General features: G+C 47.7%; 1 protein-coding gene across 5 annotated transcripts in view; it reads left to right on the forward strand.

The window, feature by feature from the left end:
* LOC134910339 (cadherin-23-like) overlaps positions 1-12,215 on the forward strand; it is a 236,059-nt gene that overhangs the window by 188,495 nt on the left and 35,349 nt on the right. The gene's annotated exons all lie outside the window — the stretch shown is intronic.

Raw genomic sequence — 12,215 nt, forward strand, 5'->3', positions numbered from 1 at the left:
GGGTATTTCTAAGCAAGAAAAAAAGGCATTTGTTTCCCCCAGCACCCTGAATGATAACCGTAACCAGATATAAATTCCACATAATAATAGAATTCAGAGATCTTCGTTACACATATTTGCGCAAATGTGTGAATAAGCCCCAAAGCCGCATCAAGGCGTCTCTGTATATTTGTGGTCCATAGCGCTATATCTAGGTGCAGGGTGTGGCACCCCAAAACACCAGCATAAGCCAGAAAGCCCAGCGTAGCATACCAGTGAAAAAACTATAGTGTTAATAAATTAGTATTTAGGAAGCCGAAGCTATATAGAAAGTGATACAAAAATGAAATGCAATTAAAATAGAGAAATAGTGTTAAAAAATTAATAAGTGAAAAGTGTTAATAGAATGTAAAGGTATGCCACACTAAGGCCATCCAGCTCAGCCAGTACAGAGGCACCACACCTCACACCTCCATTACCCCAATCTGGGTCTAAGATTAACCAGCAAGGAGCCACATGATAATGGCTCCTTACTACAATATGTCTAAGCTAAGAGCTACCTACCTTGGTGCAACCCCATAATGCTCCATGTGGCATGTCAGGGCCTGCACCTCCTCCTAATGCAGGAACCTCTCTGCCTCTCACAACAAATATATATATTGGTAGATGCTCAATTAGCTTAGTGATATCATTCAGGTGCTCGAAAGGGAGGGGTATTTCTAAGCAAGAAAAAAAGGCATTTGTTTCCGGAAATGATACATCCCTGCAGATAGTTATCCAACTCATAATCATTATTTCTCTAACGTCCTAAGTGGATGCTGGGGACTCCGTAAGGACCATGGGGAATAGCGGCTCCACAGGAGACTGGGCACATCTAAAGAAAGCTTTAGGACTATCTGGTGTGCACTGGCTCCTCCCCCCATGACCCTCCTCCAAGCCTCGGTTAGATCTCTGTGCCCGAACGAGAAGGGTGCACACTAGGGGCTCTCCTGAGCTTCTTAGTGAAAGTTTTAGATTAGGTTTTTTATTTTCAGTGAGACCTGCTGGCAACAGGCTCACTGCATCGAGGGACTAAGGGGAGAAGAAGCGAACTCACCTGCGTGCAGAGTGGATTGGGCTTCTTAGGCTACTGGACATTAGCTCCAGAGGGACGATCACAGGCCCAGCTTGGATGGGTCCCAGAGCCGCGCCGCCGGCCCCCTTACAGAGCCAGAAGGCAGAAGAGGTCCGGAAAATCGGCGGCAGAAGACGTCCTGTCTTCAACAAGGTAGCGCACAGCACTGCAGCTGTGCGCCATTGCTCTCAGCACACTTCACACTTCGGTCACTGAGGGTGCAGGGCGCTGGGGGGGGGGCGCCCTGAGACGCAATAAAAACACCATGGATGGCAAAAAAAATGCATCACATATAGCTCCTGGGCTATATGGATGCATTTAACCCTTGCCAGAATCCATAAAAAAGCAGGAGAAAAGTCCGCGAAAAAGGGGCGGAGCCTATCTCCTCAGCACACTGGCGCCATTTTCCCTCACAGCTCCGTTGGAGGGAAGCTCCCTGTCTCTCCCCTGCAGTCACTACACTACAGAAAGGGTTAAAAAAAGAGAGGGGGGCACTAATTAGGCGCAGTATTAACTATACAGCAGCTATAAGGGGAAAAACACTTATATAAGGTTATCCCTGTATATATATAGCGCTCTGGTGTGTGCTGGCAAACTCTCCCTCTGTCTCCCCAAAGGGCTAGTGGGGTCCTGTCCTCTATCAGAGCATTCCCTGTGTGTGTGCTGTATGTCGGTACTTTTGTGTCGACATGTATGAGGATAAAAATGATGTGGAGACGGAGCAGATTGCCTGTAATAGTGATGTCACCCCCTAGGGGGTCGACACCTGAGTGGATGAACTGTTGGAAGGAATTACGTGACAGTGTCAGCTCTGTATAAAAGACAGTGGTTGACATGAGACAGCCGGCTACTCAGCTTGTGCCTGTCCAGACGTCTCATAGGCCGGCAGGGGCTCTAAAGTGCCCGTTACCTCAGATGGCAGATATAGACGCCGACACGGATACTGACTCCAGTGTCGACGGTGAAGAGACGAATGTGACTTCCAGTAGGGCCACACGTTACATGATTGAGGCAATGAAAAATGTTTTACACATTTCTGATAATACGAGTACCACCAAAAAAGGGGTATTATGTTCGGTGAGGAAAAACTACCTGTAGTTTTCCTGAATCTGAGAAATTAAATGAGGTGTGTGATGATGCGTGGGTTTCCCCCGATAACAACGGATAATTTCTAAAATGTTATTGGCATTATATCCTTTCCCGCCAGAGGTTAGGGTGCGTTGGGAAACACCCCCTAGGGGGGATAAAGCGCTCACACGCTTGTAAGGGCTCTACCTTCGCCTGAGATGGCCGCCCTTAAGGATCCTGCTGATAGAAAGCAGGAGGTTATCCTAAAAGGTATTTACACACATACTGGTGTTATACTGCGACCAGCAATCGCCTCAGCCTGGATGTGCAGTGCTGGGTTGGCGTGGTCGGATTCCCTGACTGAAAATATTGATACCCTAGATAGGGACAGTATATTTTTGCCTATAGAGCATTTAAAAGATGCATTTTTATATATGCGTGATGCACAGCGGAATATTTGCCGACTGGCATCAAGTCTAAGCGCGTTGTCCATTTCTACCAGTAGAGGGTTATGGACACGTCAGTGGTCAGGTGATGCGTATTCCAAACGGCATTTGGAAGTATTGCTTTATTAAGGGAGGAGTTATTTGGGGTCGGTCTTTCAGACCTGGTGGCCACGGCAACAGCTGGGAATTCCACGTTTGTACCCCAGGTCGCCTCTCAACATGAGAAGACGCCGTATTATCAGGCGCAGTCTTTTCGTGGACAAGCGGGCAAAAGGTTCCTCATTTCTGCCCCGTGACAGAGGGAGAGGAAAAAGGCTGCAGAAATCAGCCAGTTCCCAGGAACAGAAACCCTCTCCCGCCTCTGCCAAGCCCTCAGTATACGCTGGGGCTTTACAAGCAGAATCAGGCACGGTGGGGGGCCCGTCTCAATGAATTTCAGCGCGCAGTGGGCTCACTCGCAAGTAGACTCCTGGATCCATCAGGTGATATCTTAGGGGTACAAATTAGAATTCGAGACGTCTCCCCCTCGCCGTTTCCTAAAGTCGGCTTTACCGATGTCTCCTTCTGACAGGGAGACAGTTTTGGAAGCCATTCACAAGCTGTATTCCCAGCAGGTGATAATCAAGATACCCCTCCTGCAACAGGGAACGGGGTATTATTCCACACTGTTGTGGTACCGAAGCCGGACGGCTCGGTGAGACCGATTCTAAATCTAAAATCTTTGAACACTTACGTACAGAGGTTCAAATTCAAGATTAAGTCACTCAGAGCAGTGATTGCGAACCTGGAAGAAGGGGACTACATGATGTCTCGGGACATCAAGGATGCTTACCTTCATGTCAAAATTTACCCTTCTCACCAAGGGTACCTCAGGTTTATGGTACAGAACTGTCACTATCAGTTCAGACGCTGCCGTATGGATGGTACACGGCACCCCGGGTCTTTACCAAGGTAATGGCCGAAATGATGATATTCCTTCGAAGGAAGTGAATTTTAGTTATCCCTTCCTTGGACAATTCCCTGATAAGGGTAAGATCCAGGGAACAGTTGGAGGTCGGTGTAGCACTATCTCAGGTAGTGTTGCGGCAGCACGATTGGATTCTCAATATTCCAAAATCGCATCTGGTTCCGACGACGTGTCTTCTGTTCCTAGGGATGATCCTGGACACAGTCCAGAAAAAGGTGTTTCTCCCGGAGGAGAAAGCCAGGGAGTTATCCGAGCTAGTCAGGAACCTCCTAAAACCGAGCCAAGTCTCAGTGCATCAATGCACAAGGGTTCTGGGTAAAATGGTGGCTTCCTACGAAGCAATCCCATTCGGCAGATTCCACGCAAGAACTTTCCAGTGGGACCTGCTGGACAAATGGTCCGGATCGCATCTTCAGATGCATCAGCGGATAACCCTGTCACCAAGGACAAGGGTGTCCCTCCTGTGGTGGTTGCAGAGTGCTCATCTTCTAGAGGGCCGCAGATTAGGCATTCAGGACTGGGTCCTGGTGACAACGGATGCCAGCCTGCGAGGCTGGGGAGCAGTCACACAGGGAAGGAATATCCAGGGCTTATGGTCAAGCCTGGAGACATCACTTCACATAAATATCCTGAAGCTAAGGGACATTTACAATGCTCTAAGCTTAGCAAGACCTCTTCTTCAAGGTCAGCCGGTGTTGATCCAGTCGGACAACATCACGGCAGTCACCCACGTAAACAGACAGGGTGGCACAAGAAGCAGGAGGGCAATGGCAGAAGCTGCAAGGATTCTTCGCTGGGCGGAAAATCATGTGATAGCACTGTCAGCAGTATTCATTCCGGGAGTGGACAACTGGGAAGCAGACTTCCTCAGCACGACCTCCACCCGGGAGAGTGGGGACTTCACCCAGAAGTCTTCCACATGATTAAAAACTCGACAGGTATTGCGCCAGGTCCAGGGACCCTCAGGCAATAAGCTGTAGACGCTCTGGTAACACCGTGGGTGTACCAGTCAGGGTATGTGTTCCCTCCTCTGCCTCTCATACCCAAGGTACTGAGATTGATTAGATGGAGAGGAGTAAGCACTATATTCGTGGTTCCGGATTGGCCAAGAAGGACTTGGTAACCGGAACTTCAGGAGATGCTCACGGAGGATCCGTGGCCTCTACCTCTAAGAAGGGACCTGTCTGTTCCAAGACTTACCGCGGCTGTGTTTGACGGCATGGCGGTTGAACGCCGGATCCTGAAGGAAAAAAGGCATTCCGGATGAAGTCATCCCTATCCTGATCAAAGCCAGGAAGGATGTAACCGCAAAAACATTATCACCGCAATTGGCGAAAATATGTTGCGTGGTGCGAGGCCAGTAAGGCCCGACGGAGGAAATTCAACTGGGTCGATTCCTACATTTCCTGCAAACAGGAGTGTCTATGGGCCTGAAATTGGGGTCCATTAAGGTTCAAATTTCGGCCCTGTCAATTTTCTTCCAAAAAGAACTAGCTTCAGTCCCTGAAGTTCAGACGTTGTAAAAGGGGTACTGCATATACAGCCTCCTTTTGTGCCTCCAGTGGCACTTTGGGATCTCAATGTAGTTTTGGGTTCCAAAAGTCACATTGGTTTGAACCACTTAAATCTGTGGAGTTAAAATATCTCACATGGAAAGTGGTCATGCTGTTGGCCCTGGCCTGGGCCAGGCGCGTGTCAGAATTGGCGGCTTTATCCTGAAAAAGCCCTTATCTGATTTTCCATTCGGACAGGGCGGAATTGAGGACTCGTCCTCAGTTTCTCCCCAAGGTGGTTTCAGCGTCTCACCTGAACCAACCTATTGGTGGTGCCTGCGGCTACTAGGGACTTGGAGGCCTCCAAGTTGCTAGACGTTGTCAGTGCCCTAAAAATATATGTTTCCAGGACGGCTGGAGTCAGGAAATCTGACTCGCTGTTTATCCTGTGTGCACCCAACAAGCTGGGTGCTCCTGCTTCTAAGCAGACTATTGCTCGTTGGATTTGTAGTACAATTCAGCTTGCACATTCTGTGGCAGGCCTGCCACAGCCAAAAATCTGTAAATGCCCACTCCACAAGGAAGGTGGGCTCATCTTGGGCGGCTGCCCGAGGGGTCTCGGCTTTACAACTTTGCCGAGCAGCTACTTGGTCAGGAGCAAATACGTTTGTAAAATTCTACAAAATTGATATCCTGGCTGAGGAGGACCTGGAGTTCTCTCATTTGGTGCTGCAGAGTCATCCGCACTCTCCCGCCCGTTTGGGAGCTTTGGTATAATCCCCATGGTCCTTACGGAGTCCCCAGCATCCACTTAGGACGTTAGAGAAAATAAGAATTTACTTACCGATAATTCTATTTCTCATAGTCCGTAGTGGATGCTGGGCGCCCATCCCAAGTGCGGATTGTCTGCAATACTTGTACATAGTTATTGTTACAAAAATCGGGTTATTATTGTTGTGAGCCATCTTTCAGAGGCTCCTCTGTTATCATGCTGTTAACTGGGTTCAGATCACAGGTTATACGGTGTGATTGGTGTGGCTGGTATGAGTCTTACCCGGGATTCAAAATCCTTCCTTATTGTGTACGCTCGTCCGGGCACAGTATCCTAACTGAGGCTTGGAGGAGGGTCATGGGGGGAGGAGCCAGTGCACACCAGATAGTCCTAAAGCTTTCTTTAGATGTGCCCAGTCTCCTGCGGAGCCGCTATTCCCCATGGTCCTTACGGAGTCCCCAGCATCCACTACGGACTATGAGAAATAGAATTATCGGTAAGTAAATTCTTATTATCAGTGGCTTGCAGGCTTGTGTGATCATGGTAGGGAGAGCAGGGCTGCATGGGGCATGGGCAGTGTAATGATGTGAGGAAGGTACTGGAGGCAGTAGGAAGCAACAGACTGCACGTTAGTTAGAGGAATGAGCAGAGGACCTGATTTACTACCATTTGCAAATGTGAGTTTGCTCGCAGTGAGCGATTATCGGCAGACTGCGCACGCACTGCGAGTGCATTGCGAGATCGCACTGCGTATGCAGCCTAATTGTTAAGACAACGCATTGTGATTGACAGGAAGTGACCTACGTGGGTGGTGACATGGTGTTTGTGGGGAGTGGTTGGGAAAACGCAGGCGTGTCATGGCCGTTTTCAGGGAGTGTATCTGACGTCATCTGCGAACGCTGCGTTCAAAAGCATGGTGCCTGGTGCAATTGCATTCTCATTGGGTTGGGTATGCTGGGGTCAGCCGCAAATGTTGATGGTGCTCATTTTTTGCGTATGCATTGCGATTCTGCTAATACATACACAGATTTACAAGGGGATCAGTGGGCGTCTTTTATCCTTTCTGGGAGGCTCTTCACATGCCAATTTTAGCGATAGCAGGTTTGTGAAAATTACTAATTCATCTTTAATAGAGATCCATAGTGACTCAGGCCCAGACTCCCCAGTAGCAGGTAGTAGTGATGTGATGTTTCCATTAGAGATGAGCGGGTTCGGTTCCTCTGAATCCGAACCCGCCCGAACTTCAGGTTTTTTACACGGGTCCGAGCAGGCTCGGATCTTCCCGCCTTGCTCGGCTAACCCGAGCGCGCCCGAACGTCATCATCCCGCTGTCGGATTCTCGCGAGGCTCGGATTCTATCGCGAGACTCGGATTCTATATAAGGAGCCGCGCGTCGCCGCCATTTTCACACGTGCATTGAGAGTCATAGGGAGAGGACGTGGCTGGCGTCCTCTCCGTTTAGAGAAGAGAGAGACACAGTATTTTGGGGAGCATTATTAGGAGGAGTACTACTATACTGTATACTACTATACTACTTGCTGAAGTGATATTTATAGATTAGATAATAGATAGTGTGACTGTAAGTGTATTATCTGACTTGTGGGGGAGACACTGACAGTGGGGAGCAGTTAGAGTCTGAGAGCAGGACTCAGGAGTACATATAACGTACAGTGCACACTTTTGCTGCCAGAGTCAGTGCCACACTGCCATTGTTGTGACCACACTGACCACCAGTATAATAATATATTTTGTGATTGTCTGCTTAGGCCTCGGAGTACTAGTTGCAAGTTGCAACGTGACCTGAAGTGACCACCAGTTTAATAATCAATCACCACCAGTTTAATATATATATATATATATATATATATATATATATATATATATAATTGTATATAATATATATATATATATATATATATATATATATAATATTGTATACCACCTACCCGTGTTTTTTTTTTTTTTCATTCTTCTTTATACATACTACTATAGTAGCTTACTGTAGCAGTCTGCGGTGCTGTGCTGACCTGACAGTGTCCAGCAGGTCCGTCATCAGTCATTACATAATAAATATATATAGTACCTGTCCGGCTGCAGTACTAGTGATATTATATTGATTTCATCTCATTATCAATAATTTATCATCCAGTCTAGACTCTATATTAGCAGCAGACACAGTACGTTAGTCCACGGCTGTAGCTACCTCTGTGTCGGCACTCGGCAGTCCATCCATAATTGTATACCACCTACCCGTGGTTTTTTCTTTTTCTTTCTTCTTTGTACATACTACTATAGTATAGTAGCTTACTGTAGCAGTCTGCGGTGCTGCTGAGCTGACAGTGTCCAGCAGGTCCGTCATCAGTCATCATTACCTAATAAATATATTATCTACCTGTCCGGCTGCAGTACTAGTGATATTATATATACATACATATATATATTGATTTCATCTCATTATCAATCATCCAGTCTATATTAGCAGCAGACACAGTACGTTAGTCCACGGCTGTAGCTACCTCTGTGTCGGCACTCGGCAGTCCATCCATAATTGTATACCACCTACCCGTGGTTTTTTTTTTCTTTCTTCTTTGTACATACTACTATAGAGTATAGTAGCTTACTGTAGCAGTCTGCGGTGCTGCTGAGCTGACAGTGTCCAGCAGGTCCGTCATCAGTCATCATTACCTAATAAATATATTATCTACCTGTCCGGCTGCAGTACTAGTGATATTATATATACATACATATATATATTGATTTCATCTCATTATCAATCATCCAGTCTATATTAGCAGCAGACACAGTACGTTAGTCCACGGCTGTAGCTACCTCTGTGTCGGCACTCGGCAGTCCATCCATAATTGTATACCACCTACCCGTGGTTTTTTTTTTTCTTTCTTCTTTGTACATGCTACTATAGTATAGTAGCTTACTGTAGCAGTCTGCGGTGCTGCTGAGCTGACAGTGTCCAGCAGGTCCGTCATCAGTCATCATTACCTAATAAATATATTATCTACCTGTCCGGCTGCAGTACTAGTGATATTATATATACATACATATATATATTGATTTCATCTCATTATCAATCATCCAGTCTATATTAGCAGCAGACACAGTACGTTAGTCCACGGCTGTAGCTACCTCTGTGTCGGCACTCGGCAGTCCATCCATAAGTATACTAGTATCCATCCATCTCCATTGTTTACCTGAGGTGCCTTTTAGTTGTGCCTATTAAAATATGGAGAACAAAAATGTTGAGGTTCCAAAATTAGGGAAAGATCAAGATCCACTTCCACCTCGTGCTGAAGCTGCTGCCACTAGTCATGGCCGAGACGATGAAATGCCAGCAACGTCGTCTGCCAAGGCCGATGCCCAATGTCATAGTACAGAGCATGTCAAATCCAAAACACCAAATATCAGTAAAAAAAGGACTCCAAAACCTAAAATAAAATTGTCGGAGGAGAAGCGTAAACTTGCCAATATGCCATTTACCACACGGAGTGGCAAGGAACGGCTGAGGCCCTGGCCTATGTTCATGGCTAGTGGTTCAGCTTCACATGAGGATGGAAGCACTCAGCCTCTCGCTAGAAATCTGAAAAGACTCAAGCTGGCAAAAGCACCGCAAAGAACTGTGCGTTCTTCGAAATCCCAAATCCACAAGGAGAGTCCAATTGTGTCGGTTGCGATGCCTGACCTTCCCAACACTGGACATGAAGAGCATGCGCCTTCCACCATTTGCACGCCCCCTGCAAGTGCTGGAAGGAGCACCCGCAGTCCAGTTCCTGATAGTCAGATTGAAGATGTCAGTGTTGAAGTACACCAGGATGAGGAGGATATGGGTGTTGCTGGCGCTGGGGAGGAAATTGATCAGGAGGATTCTGATGGTGAGGTGGTTTGTTTAAGTCAGGCACCCGGGGAGACACCTGTTGTCCGTGGGAGGAATATGGCCGTTGACATGCCTGGTGAAAATACCAAAAAAATCAGCTCTTCAGTGTGGAGGTATTTCAACAGAAAAGCGGACAACAGGTGTCAAGCCGTGTGTTGCCTTTGTCAAGCTGTAATAAGTAGGGGTAAGGACGTTAACCACCTCGGAACATCCTCCCTTATACGTCACCTGCAGCGCATTCATAATAAGTCAGTGACAAGTTCAAAAACTTTGGGTGACAGCGGAAGCAGTCCACTGACCAGTAAATCCCTTCCTCTTGTAACCAAGCTCACGCAAACCACCCCACCAACTCCCTCAGTGTCAATTTCCTCCTTCCCCAGGAATGCCAATAGTCCTGCAGGCCATGTCACTGGCAATTCTGACGATTCCTCTCCTGCCTGGGATTCCTCCGATGCATCCTTGCGTGTAACGCCTACTGCTGCTGGCGCTGCTGTTGTTGCTGCTGGGAGTCGATGGTCATCCCAGAGGGGAAGTCGGAAGACCACTTGTACTACTTCCAGTAAGCAATTGACTGTCCAACAGTCCTTTGCGAGGAAGATGAAATATCACAGCAGTCATCCTGCTGCAAAGCGGATAACTGAGGCCTTGACAACTATGTTGGTGTTAGACGTGCGTCCGGTATCCGCCGTTAGTTCACAGGGAACTACACAATTTCTTGAGGTAGTGTGCCCCCGTTACCAAATACCATCTAGGTTCCACTTCTCTAGGCAGGCGATACCGAAAATGTACACAGACCTCAGAAAAAGACTCACCAGTGTCCTAAAAAATGCAGCTGTACCCAATGTCCACTTAACCACGGACATGTGGACAAGTGGAGCAGGGCAGGGTCAGGACTATATGACTGTGACAGCCCACTGGGTAGATGTATGGACTCCCGCCGCAAGAACAGCAGCGGCGGCACCAGTAGCAGCATCTCGCAAACGCCAACTCTTTCCTAGGCAGGCTACGCTTTGTATCACCGCTTTCCAGAATACGCACACAGCTGAAAACCTCTTACGGCAACTGAGGAAGATCATCGCGGAATGGCTTACCCCAATTGGACTCTCCTGTGGATTTGTGGCATCGGACAACGCCAGCAATATTGTGTGTGCATTAAATATGGGCAAATTCCAGCACGTCCCATGTTTTGCACATACCTTGAATTTGGTGGTGCAGAATTTTTTAAAAAACGACAGGGGCGTGCAAGAGATGCTGTCGGTGGCCAGAAGAATTGCGGGACACTTTCGGCGTACAGGCACCACGTACAGAAGACTGGAGCACCACCAAAAACTACTGAACCTGCCCTGCCATCATCTGAAGCAAGAAGTGGTAACGAGGTGGAATTCAACCCTCTATATGCTTCAGAGGTTGGAGGAGCAGCAAAAGGCCATTCAAGCCTATACAATTGAGCACGATATAGGAGGTGGAATGCACCTGTCTCAAGCGCAGTGGAGAATGATTTCAACGTTGTGCAAGGTTCTGATGCCCTTTGAACTTGCCACACGTGAAGTCAGTTCAGACACTGCCAGCCTGAGTCAGGTCATTCCCCTCATCAGGCTTTTGCAGAAGAAGCTGGAGACATTGAAGGAGGAGCTAACACGGAGCGATTCCGCTAGGCATGTGGGACTTGTGGATGGAGCCCTTAATTCGCTTAACAAGGATTCACGGGTGGTCAATCTGTTGAAATCAGAGCACTACATTTTGGCCACCGTGCTCGATCCTAGATTTAAAGCCTACCTTGGATCTCTCTTTCCGGCAGACACCTGCTGGTGAGAAAATTGTCAAGTCAAGCGGAACGCGACCTGTCAACATCTCCTCCTTCACATTCTCCCGCAACTGGGGGTGCGAGGAAAAGGCTCAGAATTCCGAGCCCACCCGCTGGCGGTGATGCAGGGCAGTCTGGAGCGACTGCTGATGCTGACATCTGGTCCGGACTGAAGGACCTGACAACGATTACGGACATGTCGTCTACTGTCACTGCATATGATTCTCTCACCATTGAAAGAATGGTGGAGGATTATATGAGTGACCGCATCCAAGTAGGCACGTCACACAGTCCGTACTTATACTGGCAGGAAAAAGAGGCAATTTGGAGGCCCTTGCACAAACTGGCTTTATTCTACCTAAGTTGCCCTCCCACAAGTGTGTACTCCGAAAGAGTGTTTAGTGCCGCCGCTCACCTTGTCAGCAATCGGCGTACGAGGTTACATCCAGAAAATGTGGAGAAGATGATGTTCATTAAAATGAATTATAATCAATTCCTCCGTGGAGACATTGACCAGCAGCAATTGCCTCCACAAAGTACACAGGGAGCTGAGATGGTGGATTCCAGTGGGGACGAATTGATAATCTGTGAGGAGGGGGATGTACACGGTGATATATCGGAGGATGATGATGAGGTGGACATCTTGCCTCTGTAGAGCCAGTTTGTGCAAGGAGAGATTAATTGCT

The sequence above is a fragment of the Pseudophryne corroboree genome, chromosome 4 (genome assembly GCF_028390025.1).
Source record: "Pseudophryne corroboree isolate aPseCor3 chromosome 4, aPseCor3.hap2, whole genome shotgun sequence".
NCBI classification, from domain to species: domain Eukaryota; kingdom Metazoa; phylum Chordata; class Amphibia; order Anura; family Myobatrachidae; genus Pseudophryne; species Pseudophryne corroboree.